General features: G+C 48.1%; 1 pseudogene; it reads left to right on the forward strand.

The window, feature by feature from the left end:
• The window catches only part of LOC138528083 (collagenase 3-like), a 227,972-nt pseudogene that overhangs the window by 14,401 nt on the left and 188,088 nt on the right, over nt 1-25,483 (forward strand).

The following is a 25,483-nucleotide window of genomic DNA, read 5'->3' on the forward strand; positions in this document are numbered from 1 at the left end:
GAAATGAGGTCAGTGCAGCCCTTTTCAATATCACTTAACCAAAAACTGCCCTTTTCCTCCAAGATCAACTTAAGATCAACAAACTGCGAATTAGTGGTCAGGCACAGGATTTTACAACAAAAAGGGATAAGGGCTTCCAATCAGCTTTTGCTCTCAATGAAGCAATGCCCAACTCATATCTAATGGCTGTAATAGCAACAGCATTAGGAAGGCGGAATGCTCTCCTCCAAATAATTGCCTCGAGAATGAGAAGATACTCTAACATGGACAAAGTATAAACGTCCATCCCATATAACAGTTTTAGAACAATTTTCCCTTCATAATATTTAATGGCAGGCTGAATCGTAAATTTTCCATATATCGAGTAAACCCTTGCTAATTGATTAGCAATGGCAATAGCTCGCGTTTTGTGCCATAGTTGCAGCTTGGATAAGCTTGGTCTTAAGGGTACAAAAACCCCCAAATAAATCGGGGAATCTACTTTACTAATACTGTCGCCATTACTTACGTGGTCACTCTCAACTCAGGGAGTTCCTTTCCCCCCCAAGCAAGGTGGCGTGCACCCAAAGCGCTTATACAGATTCAACTTTAGTGAGGCCGAATACCCTCTGTACCACCAATGAGCTAGGAACCAGGCCGGTGTATAGTAAAAACGTATATTTATTTAAGTTTTAGCAAAGAATCATAGGCAATCACAAAAACATCAACCACCAATGCTGTGGCACTACACAATATCACAAAGTCAAATTTCATGCACCAATGTGCTAACATAAGTTTAAACTACTATCAGTTGCTATAAGACAAAGGTAACATTTTGAAGTTTGCAGTCACAATTTACATCACATTTCTTGCAAATTAAGCAATAGGAAAAATACAAAACACACAGTGATTGCTTGTTTTGGCACAATTCCCCTTTCTCCCAGCAACCTCCACCCTCCAGGCATCAATTAGATATGACGATCTTATCAGAAGGAAATGTACAGGGAGTGGTAAGACAATGGAACATAGTTTTGGGCTTTTTAATTTGGTCAAATCCAATGTTTTGGAATTCCGATTTGGGATGCAAGGGAAAAATTGGAAATTTCGTTTTGCACCAGTCCTACAAGGAAAATGCAAGTCTTTGGGATTCTGGTTTGGGCTTAAAGGGAAAATTCATTTTGCACATTTTGTTCTCAAAGGGAATGCAATATGTTGGGATTTTCGTTTTAGGGACACTAGCACATTCAATTGAACAGTAGGGTTACTCAACTACATTACAGACTAGAGTCATTTGCAGCGCCCTAGGATAATCCTTTGTCAGTTTCGAATTTTAGTTAATTGTGTTAAGGATATACACACTTTCACCCCCCCCCCCCGCCTCTAATGGAGAGCACCAACCAGTGCACAGGTAAGGGTTAAACAGACAGATTCCAACACAATTCAAGGTAACTGGATAGGGTATTTTTCTATAGAGGATTCATTGAGTTAACCTTTTAGTTCAATATGGACAGGGTCGACCCCGTTTTTGCCCGCCCCCTTCACCCACTAAGGGAAAGGTATTAAGGCAGTAGTTTCCCACACAATTGATAGCTTTGGGATATATTTACTTACATGGGAGATCTCTGTTCTTAGCTCTGGGGGCCTGCCAGATCCAAGGACCCGCTTTCAGGGAGGCAGTTCACACCTCAAACCTCTATTCACCAGCCAGGTCTCTCCAGCCACAGGCCTCTCTAAGATAGGGCCCCCAGATTTCCAGCAAAGTCCCTGGCTATCCATTTCTCCCCCCTTCTAGGTAGGCCTTGGTTTAGCTCTGTTCCCCTGGCAAGGTGGTGCCCTGATGTATTAGGCAGCTCTCCTGGTCTCTCTCTCCCTAGTTGTTTACTTGCATGTTCCCTCTTAGATTGGAACTTGAGAAGATATAGTGTTGATGACACTTCATTATTATCAAAATCCCCGCGTTACAGATTGGCAAGCTCTCTCCCTCTCCCTCCCCCCAAAACGCCCACTGCCTGCTAATACGACAAGAAGTTAGGGCCTGTAAATGATGAGGCTGAGGGATTCTGAAAATCGAACAACATTGCCGCTACCCTAATTTTTCAGATAATTGCCGGCACATATAAATTGTTAAGTCTATATTTTATGACGAGTCAGAAAATACTAATCATATCTCGGCGCGACCATCCTGGTAGGAGCTGCTATCTTTATCAGTTTACTCTTGAGCCGAAATAATCACAAATCTACCCCTTCGTGATTCAAACCTTACTTCCATAACCTATCATCCCACCAACTTTCCATTCTCTCAGAATTATGCGAAGGCTGTAATCCTAATTGTCTTCATAACTGAAGGTGTATCCATCACCCAAATTCCGTTTTTACATAGTCCTGATGGGCTTCTGATCCCCTTTAATATGAACCCGGAATGAGCTCATTGGGATGTACGATGCACTTTTTATTCAAGAATATGTATTCAATGTTAGTCAATGGCAAGGCATCCCATATGTCCCTCTGTTTCACATAGCCCCACCAATTTTAAGATAAATGCATGTTCTTGTGACCTGATAAGAACATCTGCTTATCAGCTATCTGTTTCATACACAATGTTTGATCATCCATTAGTGGCTCTGAACCATTTCTTGAGGTAGAGTTAGCCCTGAAAAGGTAATTTCTGTTGGCCACTAATACACAGTTAATGGGGAGACCTGACCTTAAAGGTCATTTCTGCTGGCTGTGTTATCTGCAAATCCCACTATTTTGATCTACTTCTATGTATATGCTTTGTATTTATAAATGAAAACCAGGCCTGCTTCTCCTGTGAGGGCCAGCCAAAGGTCTTGAGTTCACATTTTCAGAAGCACAGACCTTTCAGTTCAGTGGGCAAAACACCAGCTGTATCCATACTTCAGAAAATACAGCTTTAAATCGCCAAGATGTGCTTACGTGTAACATTTTAGCATTATATCGGGGCAGGTGGTTTAAAATACAACCCTTCTTTTCTACTACATTAGAACAAAAGAAATTCATTATTAAACCTATGCACACAGGTAGCCCACATACATAGGAAAGCAGTGTTCACTACTAGAAAAACAAAATAGGCCTTTCTCTTTACAGGCTGTCATTTTATATGATGAAAATTAAGTCTCTTTATTCCTGATAAACGCAATCTGTCAATTCACTTTATTTCTTAAATGTCAGGCATCATTCTTCCTTTTTATCTTCCAAATACGAAATGTTTCAAATGTATTATTTCTTTCCACGTGCACTGCTGCAGTTTTACATCTGTCAAGGTGCCTTTATCCACTTTACACAAAGTCATCCTCTGCAGCCCCATGTTACTTCCCATTCATTGGGCATATCATCAGTTTTAGGCTCTCAGGTAGATTTCCATTCACTTGCACACCTGTCCATTTTAGTGGAGTTGACTAGGCCCATTTCCTTCCATTTTGCTAGGCCTTATGTCGAAAATCACTGTTTTGTACTGGCTTTTATATTTCAATAGAACTCCACATTAGACAGCTTTACTCTCACAGTAGGGGCCTAGCATGGCCTTTCCATCTAAGTCACTCTGGGGCTGTCTTTTCACCCCACAAGTCCCCCGTCCCTGGGTCTTTGACTCGGTTGACCTGTAGAAAAGAGCAAGGGAGAGGGGGGTTTTGTTTTCTTTTTACTTTGGCTCATTCCATGAATGTCCTCGTTGGAGCAGATCTGCGGATTTTGGGGTTTTGTCCTGGAAACCCCCCCTTTTTGGGACCCCCTATCCCAAGGCTGTGAAGGTAAGGAGCTACTGAGTCTGCAGAGAATAAAAGAGAGGTTTAGTATTTTATACCGTACTTCTTTCCCCGGTAAATAGGAATACAATTTTAACAGAAATACAACATCACATAACACATTGACCTTTATTTCTCTTACATGAACATTTCTACATATACTATATTTTTTTTTCTGATTTGTATCCATTCTTTATGAGTAGAAATTCCTTTACTCCCTGTAAATGTATGATTTTCTCCATCTGGGTTTCCTTCCTTTCATTCTTCAGATGGTTCCTGGGCTCTACCCTCATTGGGCTCTTCAATTAGTTGTAAAGTCTGTCTGGGGTGACAACTCTTCAACTGATTGATATGGACCCATTTCTCTTCCATATCTTCTCCTTTAGGGATGTGGATCTTATAGGCGACATGCAATTTTTTTATCAGAAATTTCAAAGGCACTGCACCAAGACGGTAGGAACTTCCGCTCCTTGGTCTGGTTCCTTTGGAAATTGCACAGGTAGACCATGTCTCCTACTTGGTACTCCTTCTTGGTGGTTGTTAAGGCGTAGTGGGCTTTCATTCCTCTTGCCGACTTTTCTAAACTGCGCTGAGCATAAGCAAAAGTGTGCTGAAGGTGTTTCCATAAATTCTCAATGTACTCATGGTTAGTGGACACATTGATCAGGGTCTGCTCTTGAGTTCTATAGAGCAGATACTGAGGTAGCACCATTTTACATCCAGTCATGAGCTCAAATGGAGAATTTTTGGTTGCAGAAGATGACGTGCACCTAATGGCCATTAGGAGAAGCGGCATTCGCATGTCCAAACTTGGTCCGGAGTCTGCCACAAACTTCTTCAAGATGTCCACAACTGTTTTATTGTACCTCTCAACCCCCCCCCCCTGCTCAAGGCTAGGTGGTAGGCAATGTGGAGTTTTCTCTTTACCCCTAATATCTCCCACATCTTGGTCATCACCTCGCTGGTAAAATGACTTCCTCAGTACAACTAAATCCGACTCAATCCTTACAATTTGGGGCCGGAAGACATTCTACGCACTTGGTAAACAAGCATGTCACGGTCAACATGTACTTGTTTCCTCTAGAGGAGCGAATCACTGGCCCGATGAAATTGACAAGCAAATCCGACCAATGTCATTCCCCTTTTCTGTAGGGAATCTCTCTGTGTGGGAGAACTTGGCTGAAACTGAGCACTCACAAGACATGCCTTTAAGTATATGTCGAGGTCCTGGCCCATGTGTGGCCAATATGCGACCTCGTGCAAGATTTCTAATGTTGTATGAAACTCCCTATGACTGGCCGTGGCTGCGTCATGGGCATGACTGAACATCAGGCTTCTGAATGAGATAGGTATTACCCAATGGTCACATCCAGATATGGATCTCCATACCAGCAAACCGTCTCTGATTCAAAACATTTTGGAAAACATCATAAACACCCGGCGATCCTCCTTCCCAATATAATCGGATTCTGTCAGAGGAAAATTCACAGGGTCTTCAATATGTTGATAAAACTTCCCAATAATTGGATCCTCTTTTTGTGCAGTAATCGGATCTGCATCTGGGGTTTCTTTATTCCACTGGGCAGTGGAGTGTTCATTACTGGCATGAGTTTGGCACATGGTGACTGTTACGCTCACCTGGACCCAACAGGGGTGTCGATCGGACCCGGACAGCTGCGGTCCCCTTCAACGTGATGCGTAGTGCAGAGATGACTGTCTGGACTGGCCCGCCTAGTCTTGTCTGCTGGACCCGAAGAAGTATTTTCCTGCAGTGCAGACAGGGATTAACCACCTGTGGGTTTTAGTGATGGCCTCCCAACTGTTCTCGCTCTCCCCCACTAATCACCTCCGATATCCCCTTAGTAACCTCACCTTATGTTCGTAAAAGATGAGCTCTCCATCCTGCGTGTCTTGCAGGGGCGCGTAGATACCAGTTACTTCACTGGTTTGAAGGCGTTGGGAGAGTACCGGTAATATTGACTCTGAAGTCCCTGGCGGGATTGGTAAGTATCAAGTTCAAAGAGTTCAATGTGCCCGATGTTCACTCTTATCCCCTTCCTTCCTTAAGTTGCAACTGAGTTCGTGAGAAGAAGGTCTCGTAGCTGCTGCTGGCGTTCAGGTAAGAGTCTGTGTTACCCAACGCTGTCCGGTAACTATTGCATGCGTTAACGTGTTGTTTTTCTCCCTCTTTACAGATGCGGCATATGAAAATGTGGAGAGTTATGGAATAATACCACCGATGGTGAATCAGGTAAGTCTATGGTGGTAATAGGTTGTATTTGTTGATTCCCTTGGCTCACCTTGTTTTTTCTTGTGTCCCCTAGGTGCTGGATTACGGCGAAGAAATGATGGAGACAGTGCCGGATCGAAAGATGCTGTGAGAACTGGTGAGTATGGAGCCGTGCTGGAGCTGGCGAAGTGACGCGTGCAAGACTGATGTACTTTCCAGGTCCGGAGATGAAATGCTTCCGGAATTAGTTGAGAAATTTGAAATAAGTTTGTTTTCTAACCTTGTCCTTTTCTTCTTCTTTATTCTAGGAGCTCCGGATTCGAGGCGGGTGTGGCAGAAGACTGGATGCTGGCTGCAGGCACGCGGGCGTGCCAGAAGACTGGATGCTGGCTGCAGGCACGGTGAGCATCACGCTGCTGGATGAAGAATAACGCAAAGCATGTGCTGCTGTTCGGGTGTGGTTTAAATAGCCTCCAAAGTAGTTCCAGGTAAGAAGTTCCCTAGAGCCACGCCCGAGTAAAAAATAGTCCCTGTAACAAAATAGTCCCATCCAGGCCTCATGTAGGCTTGGACTCTTTTGCAGCATGGTCTGCATCAGGTAAGTAAAGTCTATGAGCCTCGCACCTATGGTGCCAGGACTGATTTCTTCGGTCCACAAGAAGCGTTTGTTTTTTCGCAAAAGTGCTGTGATGGGGTGTACAACATGGGAGAAGTCTGGAATGAATCTGCGGTAGAAATTAGCAAATCCAAGCATGTTTTGTACCCTTTTGACTGAACTGGGTGATGGCCACTTGAGAATTGCGTCCACCTTTCGAGAGTCCATTCGGACTCCTTTTGGAGTCAAGATAAATCCAAGAAATTCAACTTTCGTAGCATGAAAAACACATTTTCCCAATTTTGCATATAACTTGTGCTGGTATAGTTTCTCAAGGACTGCACGCACGTGCTTAACATGGTCTGATTCTGAGGAGGAGTACACTAGAATATCATCTATGTATACGACGAGACAGACGTCAATGAGTTCACGAAGGACATCGTTCATAAAATACTGGAAGGCTGCTGGTGCATTGCACAACCCAAAGGGCATCACCTGATATTCGAATAATCCGTACTTGGTGAGAAAGACAGTCTTCCATTCGTCGCCTTTCTTGACACGTACCAGATGATATGCCCCTCGGAGATCTAACTTAGTGAAGATACAAGCATCTGTTACTTGGTCTAGTAATTCGGGGATCAGAGGCAATGGGTATCGTTTTTTACCGTAATCTGATTTAACGCGCGGTAATCTATGCACATTCTAAGGTCACCTTCCTTTTTTGGCACGAAGAATAAAGCTGAGGATGCAGGAGATTTGGAAGGACGAATAAAGCCATTAGCAAGGTATTGGTCCAAGTATTGCCGTAGGTGACGATTTTCAGGTTCCATGAGGGCGTAGATTCTACTGCATGGGGGTTGTGCACCGGGTAGGAGGTCGATTTGACAATCGTATGATCTGTGAGGAGGTAATGTATTGGCCTGTTCTTTTTGAAAAACATCCTGAAATTCTTGGTATTCCTGAGGTAACTGCACGATTGGGTTAACGACTGTAGCCAGGCCTTTGTTCAAAATTTTCTCCGGGCAACAGGTGTATGCACAATCCGGGAAGGTTATTCTCTTCTCTCGCATATCTATACAAGTATTATGTGTTTCCAACCATGGCATCCCCAGTATTATCTGGAACTGTGGGGCTTTGGTTAGATCAAACACAATAGTCTCTCGATGCCCATCTTGACTCAACAGTGTCATCTCTGTAGTGGAATGAGTTACAGGCCCCGAGGCAATCTCAGTTCCATCAACTGTGGTGTTGACATCCAAGGTGGTCTTTTTGCAAAGAGGTATATTCATCCTTGACACCAATTCGTGGTCCATATAGTTTCCTACGGCCCCGCTATCTATGTATGCCCTTACTGCGTGCATACGTGATGGCTGCCTGGGATCAAGTAGGACCATTGGAATGATCAGATGCAAGGTCTGAGTGTCCTTCTTTAAGCTCGGCAAGCGGACCTCTACGCTTGTCGGGCGTGGTCGTTTCCTGAATCAGGCTCTACGTGGCTTTTATCAGCAACTCCTAACACCTTCTTGGGTGGTTTTGTAGTGCAATCCCGTAGAAAATGTCCTGAGGTTCCACAGTACAGACACAACTGCATCTGTCGTCTTCTTTCTCTTTCCTTTTGAGTTAAGGGTCCTTTAACCCCCCCCCGATCTGCATAGGTTCAGATGCATCTGTTCCTTTGGGGGCAACGTTGGGTTTAACCAATACCCGGTTCTTGAACTTAGCTCGATCAATCTTCCGGTTCTGAAGTCGGTGGTCTAGCTCGACCACTAAGTCTATAAATTCTGTGCAATCCTGAGGTGGGTTCACAACTTGAGCCAAGACATCTTTGAGTTCTGCCCGAAGTCCACTATGAAACAATGTAATACGTTTTTCCTCCGGCCACCCGGTTTCCACCACCAACCTACTGAAGGTTGCAATATAGGTTAGCAGATCCAGGTTACCTTGTTGTAAGGATAAATGTTCGTTGTCCAGGGCTTGAGCCTGTGAGTGTCTGGCGAATAGTTTTTCCATGCTCCTTTGAAAACCCTGAAAATCCTGGAGAAGAGGATCATCCTGGTTTAATAATGGAATGGACCAATCCGCTGCGCTGCCACTAAGATATGACAATACAAAGGCTACTTTGGCTTGGTCATTTGGAAAGGCTCCTGGTCTGCATAAAAAGTGCAAGCGGCATTGGTTCATAAACACGGCGAACCTTTTGGGGTCCCCAGCAAAGCGTTCGGGTGGAGCTAACGGAATATTTCCTGGTAAAACCACTTGCACAGGGTTGCTTGATGAAACGGGGGTTGGGTTTCCCCCATATCTAGGTAGGGGCATTTGCCCAGCTTGGTTTTGCAGTAGTTGCCTAGCCAGATCATCCGTGTGCTCCTTTGAGACAATCAGTTCTCTCCTGAGGGCATTAGTCTCTTGGCGAGCGGCATGTACTTCTGCCCTAAATTCTCCCAATAATTGGGCCAGTTGGTCAGTTTCCGAGGTTTCCATAAAATCCTGGTGGGTATTTGTAGAGAGGCTTTGCGTTCTGTTACGCTCACCTGGACCCAACAGGGGTGTCGATCGGACCCAGACAGCTGCGGTCTCCTTCAAAGTGATGAGTAGTGCAGAGATGACTGTCTGGACTGGCCCGCCTAGTCTTGTCTGCTGGACCCGAAGAAGTATTTTCCTGCAGTGGAGACAGGGATTAACCACCTGTGGGTGTTAGTGATGGCCTCCCAACTGTTCTCGCTCTCCCCCACTAATCACCTCCGATATCCCCTTAGTAACCTCACCTTATGTCCGTAAAAGATGAGCTCTCCATCCTGCGTGTCTTGCAGGAGCGCGTAGATACCAGTTACTTCACTGGTTTGAAGGCGTTGGGAGAGTTCCGGTAATATTGACTCTGAAGTCCCTGGTGGGATTGGTAAGTATCAAGTTCAAAGAGTTCAATGTGCCCGATGTTCACTCTTATCCCCTTCCTTCCTTAAATTGCAACTGAGTTCGTGAGAAGAAGGTCTCGTAGCTGCTGCTGGCGTTCAGGTAAGAGTATGTGTTACCCAATGCTGACCGGTAACTATTGCATGCGTTAACGTGTTGTTTTTCTCCCTCTTTACAGATGCAGCATATGAAAATTCGGAGAGTTATGGAATAATACCGCCGGTGGTAAATCAGGTAAGTCTATGGTGGTAAGAGGTTGTATTTGTTGATTCCCTTGGCCCGCCTTGTTTTTTCTTGTGTCCCGTAGGTACCGGATTACAGCGAAGAAATGATGGAGACAGTGCCGGATCGAAAGATGCTGTGAGAACTGGTGAGTATGGCGCCATGCTGGAGCTGGCGAAGCGACGCGTGCAGGACTGATGTACTTTCCAGGTCCGGAGATGAAATGGTTCCGGAATTAGGTGAGGAATTTGAAATAAGTTTGTTTTCTAACCTTGTCCTTTTCTTCTTCTTTATTCTAGGAGCTCTGGATTCGAGGCGGGCGTGGCAGAAGACTGGATGCTGGCTGAAGGCACGCGGGTGTGGCAGAAGACTGGATGCTGGCTGCAGGCACGGTGAGCGTCACGCTGCTGGATGCAGAATAACGCGAAGCATGTGCTTCTGTTCGGGTGTGGTTTAAATAGCCTCCAAAGTAGTTCCATGTAAGAAGTTCCCTAGTGCCACGCCCAAGTAAAAAATAGTCCCTGTAACAAAATAGTCCCATCCAGGCCTCATGTAGGCTTGGACTCTTTTGCAGCATGGTCTGCATCAGGTAAGTAAAGTCTATGAGCCTGCCGCCTCTGGCGCCAGGACTGATTTCTATGATAAGCCTGGCGGCTAAGGCGCCAGGACTGAACCCAGACAGCCCCTAGCCGGGGCTGCTGAGGTTTAAACAAATGTCTGGATGCCTGCTCCAGGAGCTGATGGCCTTGGTCCTGATGCCCGGGGGTAGGCATCATGACAGTGACAGCAGAGACCTGGATTTCCTCCAACAGGGATTCGTTTTCTATGAAATCCCTGTGAATGGCCAACTGGTCACCCAAGTCATTCCCAGTTTTGTCTGCTCCCTCTATTATGAGTGACCTCTGATCTTTTTCCAATAGATGCCCATTTCATTATAGGTTACCAGATCATTTATTTAATTAATTTCCAAAGCTTTAGCGGTTCATTGTTTGCCCACATCATGCCTCGATTTTTCCAGTTAATCATGTGTTCCACAAACCCATTCCTGACATAATCAGAGTCAGTGGGGGTCATTCCAAGTTGGGCGTTAAGGGAAAAACGATGCCGGTAAAGGTTTACCGGCATCGTTTACCTTTATCGCCATTCTGACCCTCTGGACCGTTATTTACGGCGCCGTAAAGTACGAGGCCGTAAATAGCGGTCTTGTGGCGTGCGCACGACACCCCATGCCGAAATTAGCGGCATGGCGTAAACCAGGGCTGATCCCAAGTCATGCGGACATGCAAAAAACGGCCTCTACAAGGCCGCAAAGTACCTTACCGGCATGGAGTAAATACCGGCATTGCCGAGAAGGTTTTAAGAACCCTGAGCAGTGTTTCCAAGAGGCACAGGTGCACTCAATCAGCACAGGTGGAGGCAATGGAGTCTGGCAAAGCACAAAAGGAGCACACCCACTCACCACACCCCCTCCCACACCAAGATGATACTAATTGTAGCAGGATTACTGGAGCTGGAGGCCCTGCTTGCAAGGCAGCAACGACAACAACAGCAACAACAACAACCACAGCCCCCACCACAGAGGATACACAGGAGGAGAAGGAGGGTGAGACAGGCCCAGCATGCCCTACCCGTGCAGCCACCATTACCACACTGGCAGCCCCCAATCCCTTGCATCAGAGCCTCCCCCTTCAACCTCACACCAGAGCAGATCCACACCCTGTACCGCCTTGACCGGGACACCATCACCACCATAGTGGACCTGACACATGACGACATAGTGAGCCTCATAGAAATCCACACTGCAATCCCCCCTCTACTCAGGGTAGTGTCTGTTCTCCACTTCCTTGCCACAGGCACGTAGCAGCATACAGTGGGTCACATGCATGGCATACCACTGGCCATATTTTCACAGATACTCAACCAAGTGCTGGATGCCCTCATCAAACACACAAGGGGCTACATATCCCTACCCCGGACACCCCAGGAGATATTGGATAGATAAGTTGCCTACCATGCACTGGCAGGCATGCCAAATTGTATAGGTGCCCTCGAATGCAGCCACGTGGAATTGTTCTTTCCACATGCAATGGAGGTGGCGTATCGCAACCGCAAGCAATACCACTCCATTGACGTCCAGATGGTATGAAATGCCATTAAAGCCATCACACATTGCTGTGCCCGATACCTCCGATCAACACATGGCCCCCTGGTCCTGCGGAACTCCACGCTACCACGCTATATGTAGCAACATGCTGGACAACGTGCCTGGCTGCTTGGTGAGTCACCTGATTGGGCCATGGCAGCGCATTGGGGCCATGAGTAGGGTGGATGCATACCCCAACTTGGTGGGAAAGGGGGGGGTGCATACTAGACCTGTGTGGGAATGTTGACGCCGGTGCACGATGTGCAGCCCACAGAACACAGTGCCCCAAGGCAATCGATATGGCACATGACTGCCTAACCTCACAGCGATGCTAGAATGTAGAAAATACAACACTACTTGTCCGACAGGTAACCTGGCCCAATACCACAACACAAGCACCACTCATCGGCGGACCTCACACACCGTAAGGGCATCCTGCACCATGCACTGCATATGCACTACCTCGCAGCCTCCTGCATCCCACCACACAAGACAGACGTCCCTGGGAGTGCATAGAAGTGAGCCCAGCAGGGATACAGCAGCGTGTCACTGGTTCCGCACACCCATAGTAGTGGTGCAAGTCAACATGGTACTGATCAGTGCAGTAAAACAAGTATGCTACTGACTACAGTCAACACCCCCTGCCACCAAATCTCACAGAACCCAACACATCAATGAATTCAGGCCAACACTGCTGCACGCATATACGGTGCACGTGCAACAAGATGTGAGTGCACACCATAAAAGCATCTTGAAGAAGCTACCCCTGCATCATTCCATGGCACAGGACACATAGCCGGGCCAGTAATGGGGTTGATGCAACCAGGGACATGTGTGTATGGCCAGGAATCACCAGCTGCCATGCAAGACTGCTACAGTTCGCCACCATCAATGTACAAACACTTACCTTCATTCCCCTTCCATGCAGGTGATGGTGGCTACCCTTTGAAGCCGTGGCTCATGGCCCCTATCCGCAACCCACAGAACAGGCATGAGGAGGACTACAATCGAGCCCATACCCGTACACGGGTGGCCATAGAGCAGACATTTGGCCTGTTGAAGGCACCATTTTGTTGCCACAGCCGTTCGGGTGGAGCACTCATCAACAGCCACGAGAAGGTGGCCAGGATCACCATGGCATGTGTAAAGCTGCACAATATGTGCATCCTCGGAACGTGCCACTGCCCCCTGACCTGGGACTGCTACCACCAGATGATGATGAGGGGGTGGATGAAGAATTGGCAGGACAGCATCACAGTGCAGATGCACAGGAGGGATGTGCCGTGTGGCAATCATTGATTGGACAATATTTCTGACACTCAAGTCAGCTGAGGGTGTCAGGATGACAGTGCATCGGGCACTGGTTGTGGGGATACATGTACACCATGCACTGTGAGTCATTAAAAGACACATGCACATTGATCAATGTCCACTCTGATATTTTTTATGCACAACCGGTGTATTGTATTAGTAGGTTCACACGTGAACAACAAAACCTCCACCCTCACCCCCCTCCCCCCAACTCCCATACACACCCTCACCCCCCTCCCCCCAACTCCCATACACACCCTCACCCCCCTCCCCCCAACTCCCATACACACCCACCTCCCCTCCCCCCCAACTCTGCAACAGTAGTCCCGTGTGGCACATTGAGGATGCCGGGGGGGGGGCATGTTCCTGCGCCGCTGAGAACGCAGCAAGCGGCGCGCTGGGCTTGCCGGGGTGGTGGGACTGGTTGAGGGGGTGTCCTCCTGCTGAGTCGCATGAATGGGACGTGCTGCCACAAGGTCGTCTGCAATGCGTCCAAGTGCCTCACACACACGGTTGGTGCTTTCCGTGAACACCTGACGCATTTGCCTGAGCTCCTTGAGTAACTCCAACCTGCCCTGGCGGTTGTCCTCATTGAAGTCAGTGATGAGGGCAGTGAGCTGTCCTGCACGTAGTGCTTCCAGGGATGGCGTATCATCCCTGCAGGGGATTGGGTCGACATGCCCTGACAGGGCCTCGAATGGGGTACTGGGCACGGGATCTGCATCTCCCGGTGCATCGCCACGTGCACTTCGGACTGGTGTGTCACCCTCCCCAGAGTCACTGCACGACACCTGGGGGACATTGCAGGGCTCGGGGGTGTATACAGTGGGGTAGGAGTCCTCCTCTGACGCCCCACAGATGGACAAGGGGCTGTCCACGATTTGCAGAGGGGCCGTGGCTGCCACCTCCCCAGAGATGCTGAACTCCTCTGACCTTGGTGTGGTGATTGTTGCAGGCGCTGATGCAGTGAGGGATGGGGGTGGTGCAACCTCAATGGGCCTTGGAGGAGCTGTGGTGGTTTTGTCCTTCCTGGCCGGTACGCGGTGGTCCCTGCCTTTGGCACTGGATGTGGTGGGACAGCTTCTCTCAGGCTCATCGCCCTCATGCTCACTGCCTGTGGGTGTAGAACAAAGGTACAACATGAGTGGTTGTGTGAGACGCTAATGTCATTAATGGCAGCATTCACATTTCAGTCATTTTGGATTAGTGGCATTTTGGCCGTTACTACATCACTGGTTTCTACGGATGTGTTGGATATGTACGCAGGTGTGGGAGTCACTAATCCTGGCCTGGTCATGTGCAGTCTGACTCACACACTGCCAAGCCTGCTTACACTACGTCTCTGTCCTCCTCTAGCTTGCCCTCCATGGCCTGCAGCTCCTCGGGGCTGAAGCGCTGCTTGCGGAGGTGGTCCGCTGACTTCTTCGGTGCTTTGGGCATAGCTGGCGGTTGTGTAGGCGTTTTCCGAGGTTCAGGTTCGTCCCAAGGGTGCTGCCTGGAGAGGATGGTAATGGATTGTGTTTTAAAGATGGCCGCCACGCTCCTTCCCGTTCCTGTGCGATGACGTAATTTCTGTATCCATTAATTAGCGGTGACCGTAATTTACGGTATCCGTAAATTTACGGTCACCGCTAATTACGGACGGCGAAGCTTCGATGGCGGTGTTGTTAAGAACATCTCGCTTCATGCCGGTAAGGGGTTTAACAGGCCCTTTAGCAGTATGCCGCTAGGGGATTTACCGGCATGATGGAAAGCTTGTGCCCGTGAGGTCAGAACAGCCTGTAAATAGCGGTGTGGTACCAGATCGGACTTGCTCTTTCCGCCATGCCGGTAAAAACCAATACTTACCTCCAACCTCAGAATGACCCCCAGTATTTATGACCAGTTCTTTGAGTCGGTGGTGTGCTGCGGTGAGGATGGCTTGATGTACCGCTATCAACTCTGTCACCTCACTATTTTGGGGTCCTATTTTGTACCTAGCAGAGGGATCCGGGGCATCATTCACCCAAGCATTCTCAATGCCAGCTACTATTTTTTCCCTGTGATTGTCAACATTGTAGTAGCACCCATTCACAAAAACTGTTGGTATCCCCTGACACGTGTCTTCCTCATAGACTTCGTAGGTGGGAAGTAAGGTATGCCTCCATACTGTTATTGGTCCTTAGATTTTCGTCCTCAAGAAAGTTTTCTGGAGCAAAGTCATGCAAGTCAGCCAATCCTTGTGCTAGAGGTCTCTTCTTGTTTTGGCCCTATCTGACCTCCACCGGAAAGCCTTCCATGGAAGTAATTCTGGAATTACTCACGTTCCCTGTTCGGATTCGGTTGCTTTGTAAGTATTGCAAAGGAGTCTTCACTATGATGTGCTCCCCCTAGATGAATGGGAGCTAATTCTTCAGTGCCCACACTGTTACAAGGAGTGCCTTTTTCGAAATCATTTAATTATTCCCCCACCGAGGAAAAAGTCTTGCTCGTTTACGAGATTATTTTGTTGATCTTGTCATGCATTTGGTACAATACCGCTGTTAAGCAAGTATCTGAGAACCCCGTCTCCAAGAAGAACTCCTTGTTCTTTATGGGGTAAGCTAAACAAGGAGCTTGGAAAAAAAGGCTTCTCTTTAGTTGTTTTACTGCCTCGAATTGTTCCGGGTCCCACTACTACTTGACACCAGCTTTGAATAAATGGACCAAGAGTCGGGTGACCTCTGCATAGTCTTCAATTAACTTTGTACTATAATTAGTGAGTCCAAGAAGACGTCTTAGTTCTCGCAGATTAATAGGGTCTTTCAATTTCAATAATGCTTCCACCTTTTTCGCCTGGGGACTGGGACCTGGTGATGGTGTTGGCCTGGAAAGAAGGTTCCAAGGATGGGAGGTAGTCACTTGTTGACTCAGAATACCATCTCATCCTTCCTGATGTCACAGGTCACCTCTTCCACACCATAAGGGCAGGATGAGTACACCAAGAAATTCCCCTTGCCTGGTGAAAATATTTTCCGGAGGGATACCGTCATCTATATGTAAGCAGTCATTTGGAATTCGTCCAATGATTTCATTACGTAAATCAATAGAATAATGTTGGGCATCAACCGCCATTCCAATAAAGGTGTCTGCGCTCAAAGTGATACTTAGACGGTCACTGTTATCCACCAAAATATTAAAATGGTGTTGTGTTCTAGGTCAACTAGAGGTGTTGGATGTAAATACAAACCTTGTTGTTGCAGATGATAATTCACATCTATATAGGCATCCTTGTTTTTGAGGTTCTGAGCTCGATTCATTTTTAGGGGAATTGTAAATGGTCTCACCTGTCCTGGGATGGTAACCTCTTGTCTCACTTGAACTTCAACTGCATACAGCAGCAATTGAGCTGACCAGAATGCTTCCTCAGTGTTGTCAAAGCCCATGGGGTTACCCCCACAGTTGGAACCATGCATTGCTATTAATTAGGTCCAAAGAAACTGCGAATCGATGGAGAATGTCACTAAGTCAGAAGGGACATCTCTCACAACCCAGCAATTATGTTCTAGTCTTTTGTTGCCAATGGAATGTTTTAGCATACACCTGGTAGGTAGGAGATGTTTGGAATTTGGAGTTTCCAAGCCCATTTCCCACTGATCAATCAATTTAAATGTTGGAATGGTCTGACCTTTTGGGAGTTTCCTGAATATTTCTTCGCTGATGGGGCTAATTCTGTTATTCAGGCATACTCTAGCGATTACATGCTCCTCCCATTCATTTGTCTGAATTGGGAAAAACAGCTGTTCACCCTTTACCTGGATGTCAGTCAAACTTTAAGCTGGTTTTTCATCATCTTTTCTCATGGGATTTGGGTTTTCCTCTGAGTGTGGATTGGTATAAAACTTCAGAGTGTTTCCCTCCAGTGTGGAATGCCACTTAAAACTCGGAGGGAGGTTGATTTTCAAGAATGGATAAGGGTTCCCATCACCAGTTGTTCTCCTACAGAGATGACAGTGATGTCTGGGACTTGATTGTTCCTAAAATGGAATTTTATTTTGTCGGACCGTTGTTCAATCATGTGGCATGTGCCATTCAAGCTCACATAATTTGTCCTTTGTTTTAATTTGATTGGCCAGTTAGACTCAGTACAAAGGACCTTGTTCATGCAGTCAATCAGGGGTGACAACTTCCGAAAGGAGGTCATTCCCCAAGAGACAAGGGGCCTCATCACGACTTTGGCGGTAACCCTTAAATCTGGCGGTAGCGCTATTACCGCCGGATTTAAGGGTCCGCCAAAGCAGGACTTCGGCGGATTTCTCCCCAGCTCTGCGCTGTGGGGAAATCTGCTGAAAATTCACGCTATTACCACTGGCGGGAAATCCGCCGGCGGTATTAGCGCGAAATTTCCCCATTGAGCCCAATGGGCAATGGGGCATTCCCGAATGGGCTCAATGGGGAATGGGGATTGACATTACCGCCGAACTCGTGATCCGGCGCTATTAGCACTGGGGAGTTTGGCGGTAGGGCTAATACCGCCGGTGGTAATACCGCCAGCATTACCGCCCAAGTCGTGATGAGGCCCAAGGTGTGCCTTCTGGAGCCAAGACTATCACTGGTTGTTTCACCCTATAACACCCAATTTTAATTTCCAGATCTGCAGTCTCTTGGATGGCAATATCATTCCCATCAAAGTTTTGGAGTTGTCCGTTAAGAAGTTTGTGGGGAATTTGATGGCTCTCCCCCTTCATGAATTTAGTTGGTCAAAGGCCCTTTTGGCCACAGGGTGGCTTGGGATCCAGTATCCACCAGCACTGATAACGCACATTGACCCTGTACCTTGATGGAAGCATACAATCTTCCTTCTCTCTCCTCAAGGGGGCAAAGAAAATGTGCATTCTGTGCCAGCTTGGCAGTTAACTTTTTTATATTGAACTCTGACACTGTGTGATCTTGGCCAGGTTTGTGTGTCGGAGTCCGGGAATCTGTAAAACAATGTCTGCACCAAGAAACAGGTCAGGTTGGAAAGTCCCCTTTTTCTTCCTTTTCTGTGCTGTCCCCATGTACTTCAAAAATGGGATCTCACATTTAATTAACAATACCTGTCAGGGTGGGGTAGGAGTGGTGGTGGAATACAAAATATATATATGGGGACGCACTACCAATTACTATGTTCTTTGAAAGGATTGAATACATAATCAATATTTCATGTGCTTCAGGTAAATGACCATGGCCAAGACACAGACTTCTGTACCTTGTCTTATGGGCAGTTCTTTAGGATGGAATGTACTGTGTCATGCACTTCTATCGCACATACATTAACCATTCATCTTTTCTTCACTCCCTGTATAACCAGTTCTATTGGACTGATGGGTTCTGCCACAATGTAGTAAAACACTTAGATGTCCGAATACTGCTAACATTTAACTCATTTATCATTCCTCTAAAGAATACTGTCCACATTTAGGTCCATGCTCAATAAATACCCTAATACTACTAATAATAGTTTAAGGAAGTCTTTGCTGTCCAGGATGTGCACAACACCATCTTCTCACAATAAGGATGCTGCAACTCGGACACCCTTATGCTTGTGATCCTCAGGCTGCGGACAGGTGTTAGTCACTGTATTTCTGACTAACCAAACATGCAATGATATTCTTTGTTACTTGGGTTCATACAAACAATCTCCAATCCACTGTTTCGTCCAGCAAGTACCTGTGCGTTGAACAAGGCCTGCTTCACTCTTGTCACTGCATTGGTATGTTCCTGTGCCAAAGTGCACTACTTAGCTATTAGTAGCTCACACAGAGGAGCTGTTGAATCTGAAAAGAATGTTTTGAAATCCTCCTTCAATGTTCACTCTGCCACCCAATATGTCTAGGCAAAAGAATGTAACGTTCGGCTGTGTTAACTGCATTTTGTCTCTAGTCACCTCATTTACATGGCTGACGCTGTACTGCACATAGTCGATGGAAATTAAAAGATGAGCCGAATAATGGATCACTTTAGTTTTCAACATGATATCCCTTACAATGCCCCTCGATACTCTGCGAAAGGAGGTAGGGAAGTCCTAGACCTCTGAGGAAGAACGGTCCACCTGTAAATATGATTTTGCCACTCAAAGGGGATTTTCTCTTGGCCCTCCTTTTTCAGGGGCACACTGCAAAAAGCATTTGACAGCTCGAGCAGCATGAACATGGTAAGGGTTAATAAGCAGTTTGGATTCCTGTTTCTCTGTAACAAATTGTAGCAGAGAATTAAACCAACATATTTTCATACATGTCTGTTTATCACCAAATGCCTGAATTGTCACTGAGCTTTCATTCAACAGGAAGGCCTCTAAAAGTCTAGTCATGCTTTTAATGAACTGTCTTAGTCTATGTAATAGGTGGTACTTACCACTCGGGTACAGCCACACCTACTGTCTGGCGTTATGTAACACACACAATATATACAACTGTGTCAAGAACTTGATAGTAAAATATAAAGATTACACTACTTAAAAGCCTGAACATATTGATGTTACCGTCAGTTCTCTTTTCACTTGAATCGCACCTCCCTGTTTTGAGTCGACTAGGTTCCAGCAACAAATGAAGAGGTTAATTAACAGGTATCTCCTTTGTATACTTCTATTGCAGAGATACTTATTGCTATTTTATGGAATGTCAGGGCGCGGTAGATCACTTAGTGGGGGAAACCCAGTTGAGGAGAAGATAAAAGCCATGCAAGAATTCTTTCGGCTTAAAGTCACAGGGAAGTTGGATCAAGAAACAATTGAGGCAATGAGCAAACCGAGATGCGGCATCGCAGATAGCCATCAATACAGCCTTCTTGCTGGGCTGCCAAAATGGCCGAAAAATACACTTACATACAGGTATGTTGCTGATCATGGGAACTTTCCTGGTTTAACAACACAGTAGTATTTGGACTGGTCTCAAAATGTGTGAATCAAAGTTAAACATTATTGTCAATGCATCTTCTATAAAGGTCTCTGCAATTACTATTCAGGCTTGTTACTAAATGAAGGTAACATTGATGAGTAGGTTATTGGTCTGATTTCTAGTGATGGTTAAAGGGGTCAGAGTGACAAGAGAAAAGAGAGGACGCAGAGAAAAACAGAGCTGGAAAGAGTGATGGAGAAAGAATGAGACATGGGAGAAAAAGAAACTAAAAGTTCTAGACAAGATGGGAGAGAGAACTAGTTAGGGAAAAACCTAAAGAGACTGAGATGGGGGAAATGTTTTGTTAGATAGAATGAACATGAGAGAGAGGAGAAACATGATTAATAACTACACACGAGAAAGTAGGAAGCACGTACGTGGAGAACAAGAGAGAGAGAAAGAAAGATACACAATTCTGCTCCGGTCGAAACTTCAGTTCAAATATTTTCAGGTGTGTGTTTATATTAAGTATATTTAACTAGTTATCTTAAGGTCATATATTTAAAGAGAATGAAATCAAAGAAAATGGGGCGATTAACTTTTCACATCAAAGGATCACCTGAAGCCATCTATTTTCCTGAGGGGGGGGGTGCATCATCTGTGCCTAGTCCGTATCCTCACTCACCTGTTTTATTTTATTTTGAATTAACATATTGTTGTCTGTGTTTTTTCTAGCACTCCATTGCAAGTGATATATACATTACAGTAAGTACATTTTTAAATGTTACAAGTAATACGTCTCTCAAATATTTTTGACATCTTTCAAACACATTTATTAAGTTCTAAAATTTTAAACAAGATAATTAATGATACTTCTGAAAAGTACCAAATCAAGAAAAGGAAATACAATACCCAAGCGTAATACTGCCTACGACTGTTAGAGATGGAAGAGGGAAGGTCTCACATTTGTTAAAAGACGTTCTCTGATGTGTGGGTTGTAACAGCACTTATGAACATCATTTTATAACAAGGAAAATTGTTCTTTGATCAACATAAGCACGTTTTCCGTTGCTGTTCAAAATACAGATATGGTTGCAGTGAATCTTAGCAATGAAGTTCCAATATGTGTATGGGAAAAAACTTGAGCAAATATTGCAGACATGTTTTACTCTAGACAACAGCAGGAGGTGTAAATCCTTACAATGAAGGATAGAAGTAAAACTGATCCAGTTCTACCTTTGCATCTTGACAATGTTGTTGCTTTAGGTTGGACTTCGAGTTCCAAGATGGTTGGGCTTACGGCCAACTAAAGTGTCTTGGTCATTTTGGCCTTGTAAGCGATGATGATGTAGACATACAGGGTTACATAGTTTAGTAGGATGGGGATTAAGTGGTTGAGTTTCTTCTGATGGGCGATGCGGCAGGCTACATCCGTTGGGCTGCTTTCAGTGTTGCTAGGGTGGTGGCCACCACGGAGATCAGGGCAAACCTAGTCTTGGAGAGTACTTCTGGAGCATGGATTAAGGGGTTCTCCAGCATGGGGTCTGGCATGGATTCACATGCTCATGAATATTCCCCGTGGTCAGGCTGGGAATCCTCGGTAAAGAAAAAATCAGTATCAGTTTCGTTTCTGATCTGTCTTTCGTAGTAGTAACCAATTACGGATCTCTGCGTCATACTGCCCACAGCCAATGAGTGCCCTCTACCTAAGCCCCGCCTCTGGCAGCCATCTTAAGATTTTTACCGCACGTTCAAGTGTTGGAATCCTTGTGCTATTGCTCTCGAGCGTTAGTGCTATTTTTTCACGTTTTTTTCTCAAAAAAAATTTCTTTTTCGGTCAAAAGAGCCTCAAGCTGTCGGATTCGTCTACGCCCCTCAAGGGTGAAGATTTGGTCGAGCCACGCTTTTGGAGGACTCCAGAAGTTTCTCAGGCCCATCTCGGACATGGCCCAGGAGAAGGGAAGCTCGACGCCGGAAAGCTGTTCAGGGTCTGCCCTGGATGCCAGCTTCAGAATGTCTTCAAGGAGGACGAACACTCCCTTTGCCTTTACTGCCTATATGAGGACAAGACGCACGTGGAGAAGGACTGTGTGTTCTGCGGCAATATGTCGGAGCGGACCATGAAGGACCGCCATCAACGTCTCGCCAACTGGCTGGAAGGAAAGAGCCCGTCAGGCGAGAAGAAGAAGAAGAAGTCCGATCGGTCTTCTAAGACCTTTGAGGGCGCCCCGGCGACGGGGGTCCAACAGAAGGCCAAGCACCGCGAGTCCGCTGGCACCGGGAGCGCCGAACGGTCGGGCTCTACGGGCGCCAGGCAGGGCGCATCCTCCCCGGCGCCATCAACCACGAGCCAACGCTCTGGCTCGGGTAAGAGGAAGGCCGAGCACCCGGCGAAACTCCTAAGGCCCCATCGGAGGGGGAGCGAGGTGGTGACCCTCCCCGCAAGGAGAAGGCGGTGAGCGCACCTAAGGTGGTGAAAGCCTTGATCCATCCGGCCAAGGCCTCTATCGAGACGGTTGCGGCGGCCCTGGCTCAGCCTGTGGAGGCTACACCAGTGGTGGCGACCCCGGGACCCAGAATCTCCCTGCCACCGCGGAGGGAGTCCTCTTTCATGCCCATCGACAGGACCCCCGTGAAGCCTCCGACGGAGAAGAAAAAGGGGGGGCAGGAGGTCGTCGTGGACTCGGCCTCAACCTCTGAGGAGGAGCTGATCGAAGTCCTATGCCACGGCTCTGGCGTGGAAGAAGGCCATCCTGTCGGGGGGGGACCCCGACGTGGAAGACGACGAGGGCGCCGAGGATGCCGACGGGGCTCCTGATCGCCCGTCGGATCTCCCTCAACCAGTGCCGCAAGACAACTCGGCAGCCATTTTGTTGGCCATACAGTCCTTATGCTCGGAGATAAGGACGAGACTGCCGTTACCACCAACGGAGGAACCGCTCCCGACGGGGGACCCGGAGCCAGGCCCTTCTGGGAGCCCTCCCCCTAAGAGAAGAATGATTCATCCTCCACCTCCTTTTCAGCCATCGTGCCCTGTTCAGCCCTCCTCCCCGTCCACGACACGTGGGGATGATACGGGGACTGACACGGCCGTGACGGGTACAGACGACGAGGTTTACAACGAGGATCACCCGTCGTCACCTCCCACCCGGGCTTCCCCGCCCGACGAGATTGGATCGTTTCACTCCATGATCGCCATGGCATCCGAGCTTTTCCAGCTCTGCCCGGAAGAGAAGATGAAGGTAGGTTTCCTTTATCAAAGGCGCGAGACCAAGAGGAAGACGGTCCTCGCTGTACCTCTACTAGACGACATTGGGATGAGGGCCTCGCCCTCCTCAAGAACCCATCCACGACGCCGGCTAGAAGGGATTGGTACGAGAAGAAGTACCGGGTCCCGGACGCGGCCCCCTTGTGCCTTCGGGCACAGCCGACCCCGGACTCGGTCGTCTCCGCGGCGGCCAGGAAGAAAGCGGGAGGGGGGTGCGGCCTCTATGTCAACCTCCCCGCCGGACGGCGAGGGAAAGAAATTAGACACGATGGGACGCAGAGTCATCTCGTCGGCAACGACGACGATTAAGGCGGCCAACGCCTTGGCTATCGTAGCCCGCTACGACAGGGAGTTGTAGTATAAACTGGCCCCCCTGCTGGACTTCCTACCAGACGACAAGAGGGCGGAAGCCCTAGAGATCTTGCAGGAAGGAGAGGTGGCATCGGACCACCCCATTACGATTGTAACGGACATCGCTGACACTGGATTTCGCCAGTTGGGCAACGGCGTGTGCCTTAGGCGGCGTGGATGGCTCAAGGCTACTGACTTCCGTCAGGACGTGCAGACCAGAGTCTTGTACATGCCGTTCAACGGAAACAACCTGTTTCGGAAAACAGTGGACGATTCCCTTCAAGCCATCAAAGCGGACACGGAGACGGCCCGGGCTCTTGAGGTTCTCCAGCAACGGCGGCCGCCCTTTCGGAGCGGCAGAGGCAAACAGGGTGCCTCCAAAGGTTCCAGCGGCGGATTTTCCACCTACCGTCAAGCGGCCCGTTCGTCGTCACAGGAAGCTTACAGGGGACGAGGCAAGTCAGGCGGACCCCGCCGTCGTCGCCAAGGAGGGCAAGGCGGCAAAGCCTCGTCGAAGCAGGACTGAACCGGCCGTGGGGTCGGGCCCCCACCGAAGCACACCGGTGGGAGGCCGGCTGGCGAGCTTCGTCAGCGTGTGGGAGTCCATCTCCACCGACCGTTGGGTGCTGGACGCCCTAGCTCAGGGTCACGCGATCGAGTTTCTAAAGAGGTGCCCGCGCGTCCCCCATGTGGCCAGAAAAGAACATCACGTCCCTCAACTTCTCTTGGAGGTAAAGGCGATGCTCAAGAAGGGCGCCATCGAGCTCGTCCCAAAGAGGCTTCGGGGCTCCGGAGTTTACTCAAGATACTTCCTCGTGAAGAAGAAGACGGGAGGATGGTGTCCCATCCTGGACCTACGACGACTGAACAAATTCATCAAGGCACAGAAGTTCCGGATGGTCACCCTCCAACACGTCCTGGGTCAATTGGAGGAGGGCGATTTCCTGTCGTCGTTGGATTTGGAGGATGCCTACTTCCATATTCCCATCCTAAAGGGACACCGAAAGTTTCTCAGGTTCGTGGTCCAAGGGCGTCACTACCAGTTCAGAGCCCTACCCTTCGGATTGAGGTCGGCACCCAGGGTGTTCACCAAGTGCCTCGCACCGGTGGCGGCGCAGCTGCGCCGAGAGGGGATCCACGTCTACCCCTACCTGGACGACTGGCTCGTCCGAGCAAAGATGAAGGAGCTCGCCGTGGAACACACGGCAAGGACCGTCCAACTGCTCACGGACCTGGGATTCTCCATAAACTATGCCAAGTCCCACCTGGTGCCCGCTCAAGACGCACTGTTTCTGGGAGCGAAGCTCGACACAGTGTCGCTTCTGGCCTCTCCGTCGGAGGAAAGGACGAGGGCCATCTTGGACAAGGTGCAGCGGATGCTGGTTGCGGACGCGGCCAGGGTGAGGTCCATCAAGTCCCTCCTCGGAATGATGTCTTCTTGCATTTATCTCATCCGCCTGTGCAGGATCCAGATGCGCCCGTTGCAGGAGTTCCTGGACGCGCGCTGGATCCAGACGACGGGCAGCTTCGAGGAGATGATCACACTCAACGAGAGTTTCCGACGAGCGATCCAGTGGTGGGGCACCCGCGTGCATCTGACGGCGGGCATGGACTTCCAGACCCCCAGCCACCAGGAGACAGTGACCACGGATGCCTCCCTGGAAGGGTGGGGAGCGCACACCGAAAATCTGCACGCGAGAGGCCTTTGGCTTCCGACGGAGAAGTCCCTCCATATCAACGTCCTGGAGCTCCGTGCAGTGTTTTGGGCCCTCAGGTCCTTTCTTCCGTCCCTCATGGGCAAGGTGGTGAGGATCTTCACCGACAACACCACCACCATGTTCTACATCAGGAAGCAGGGCGGTACCAGATCCCCA

Source organism: Ambystoma mexicanum, chromosome 7q, assembly GCF_040938575.1.
Source record: "Ambystoma mexicanum isolate Mex_15411 chromosome 7q, UKY_AmexF1_1, whole genome shotgun sequence".
NCBI classification, from domain to species: Eukaryota; Metazoa; Chordata; class Amphibia; order Caudata; family Ambystomatidae; genus Ambystoma; species Ambystoma mexicanum.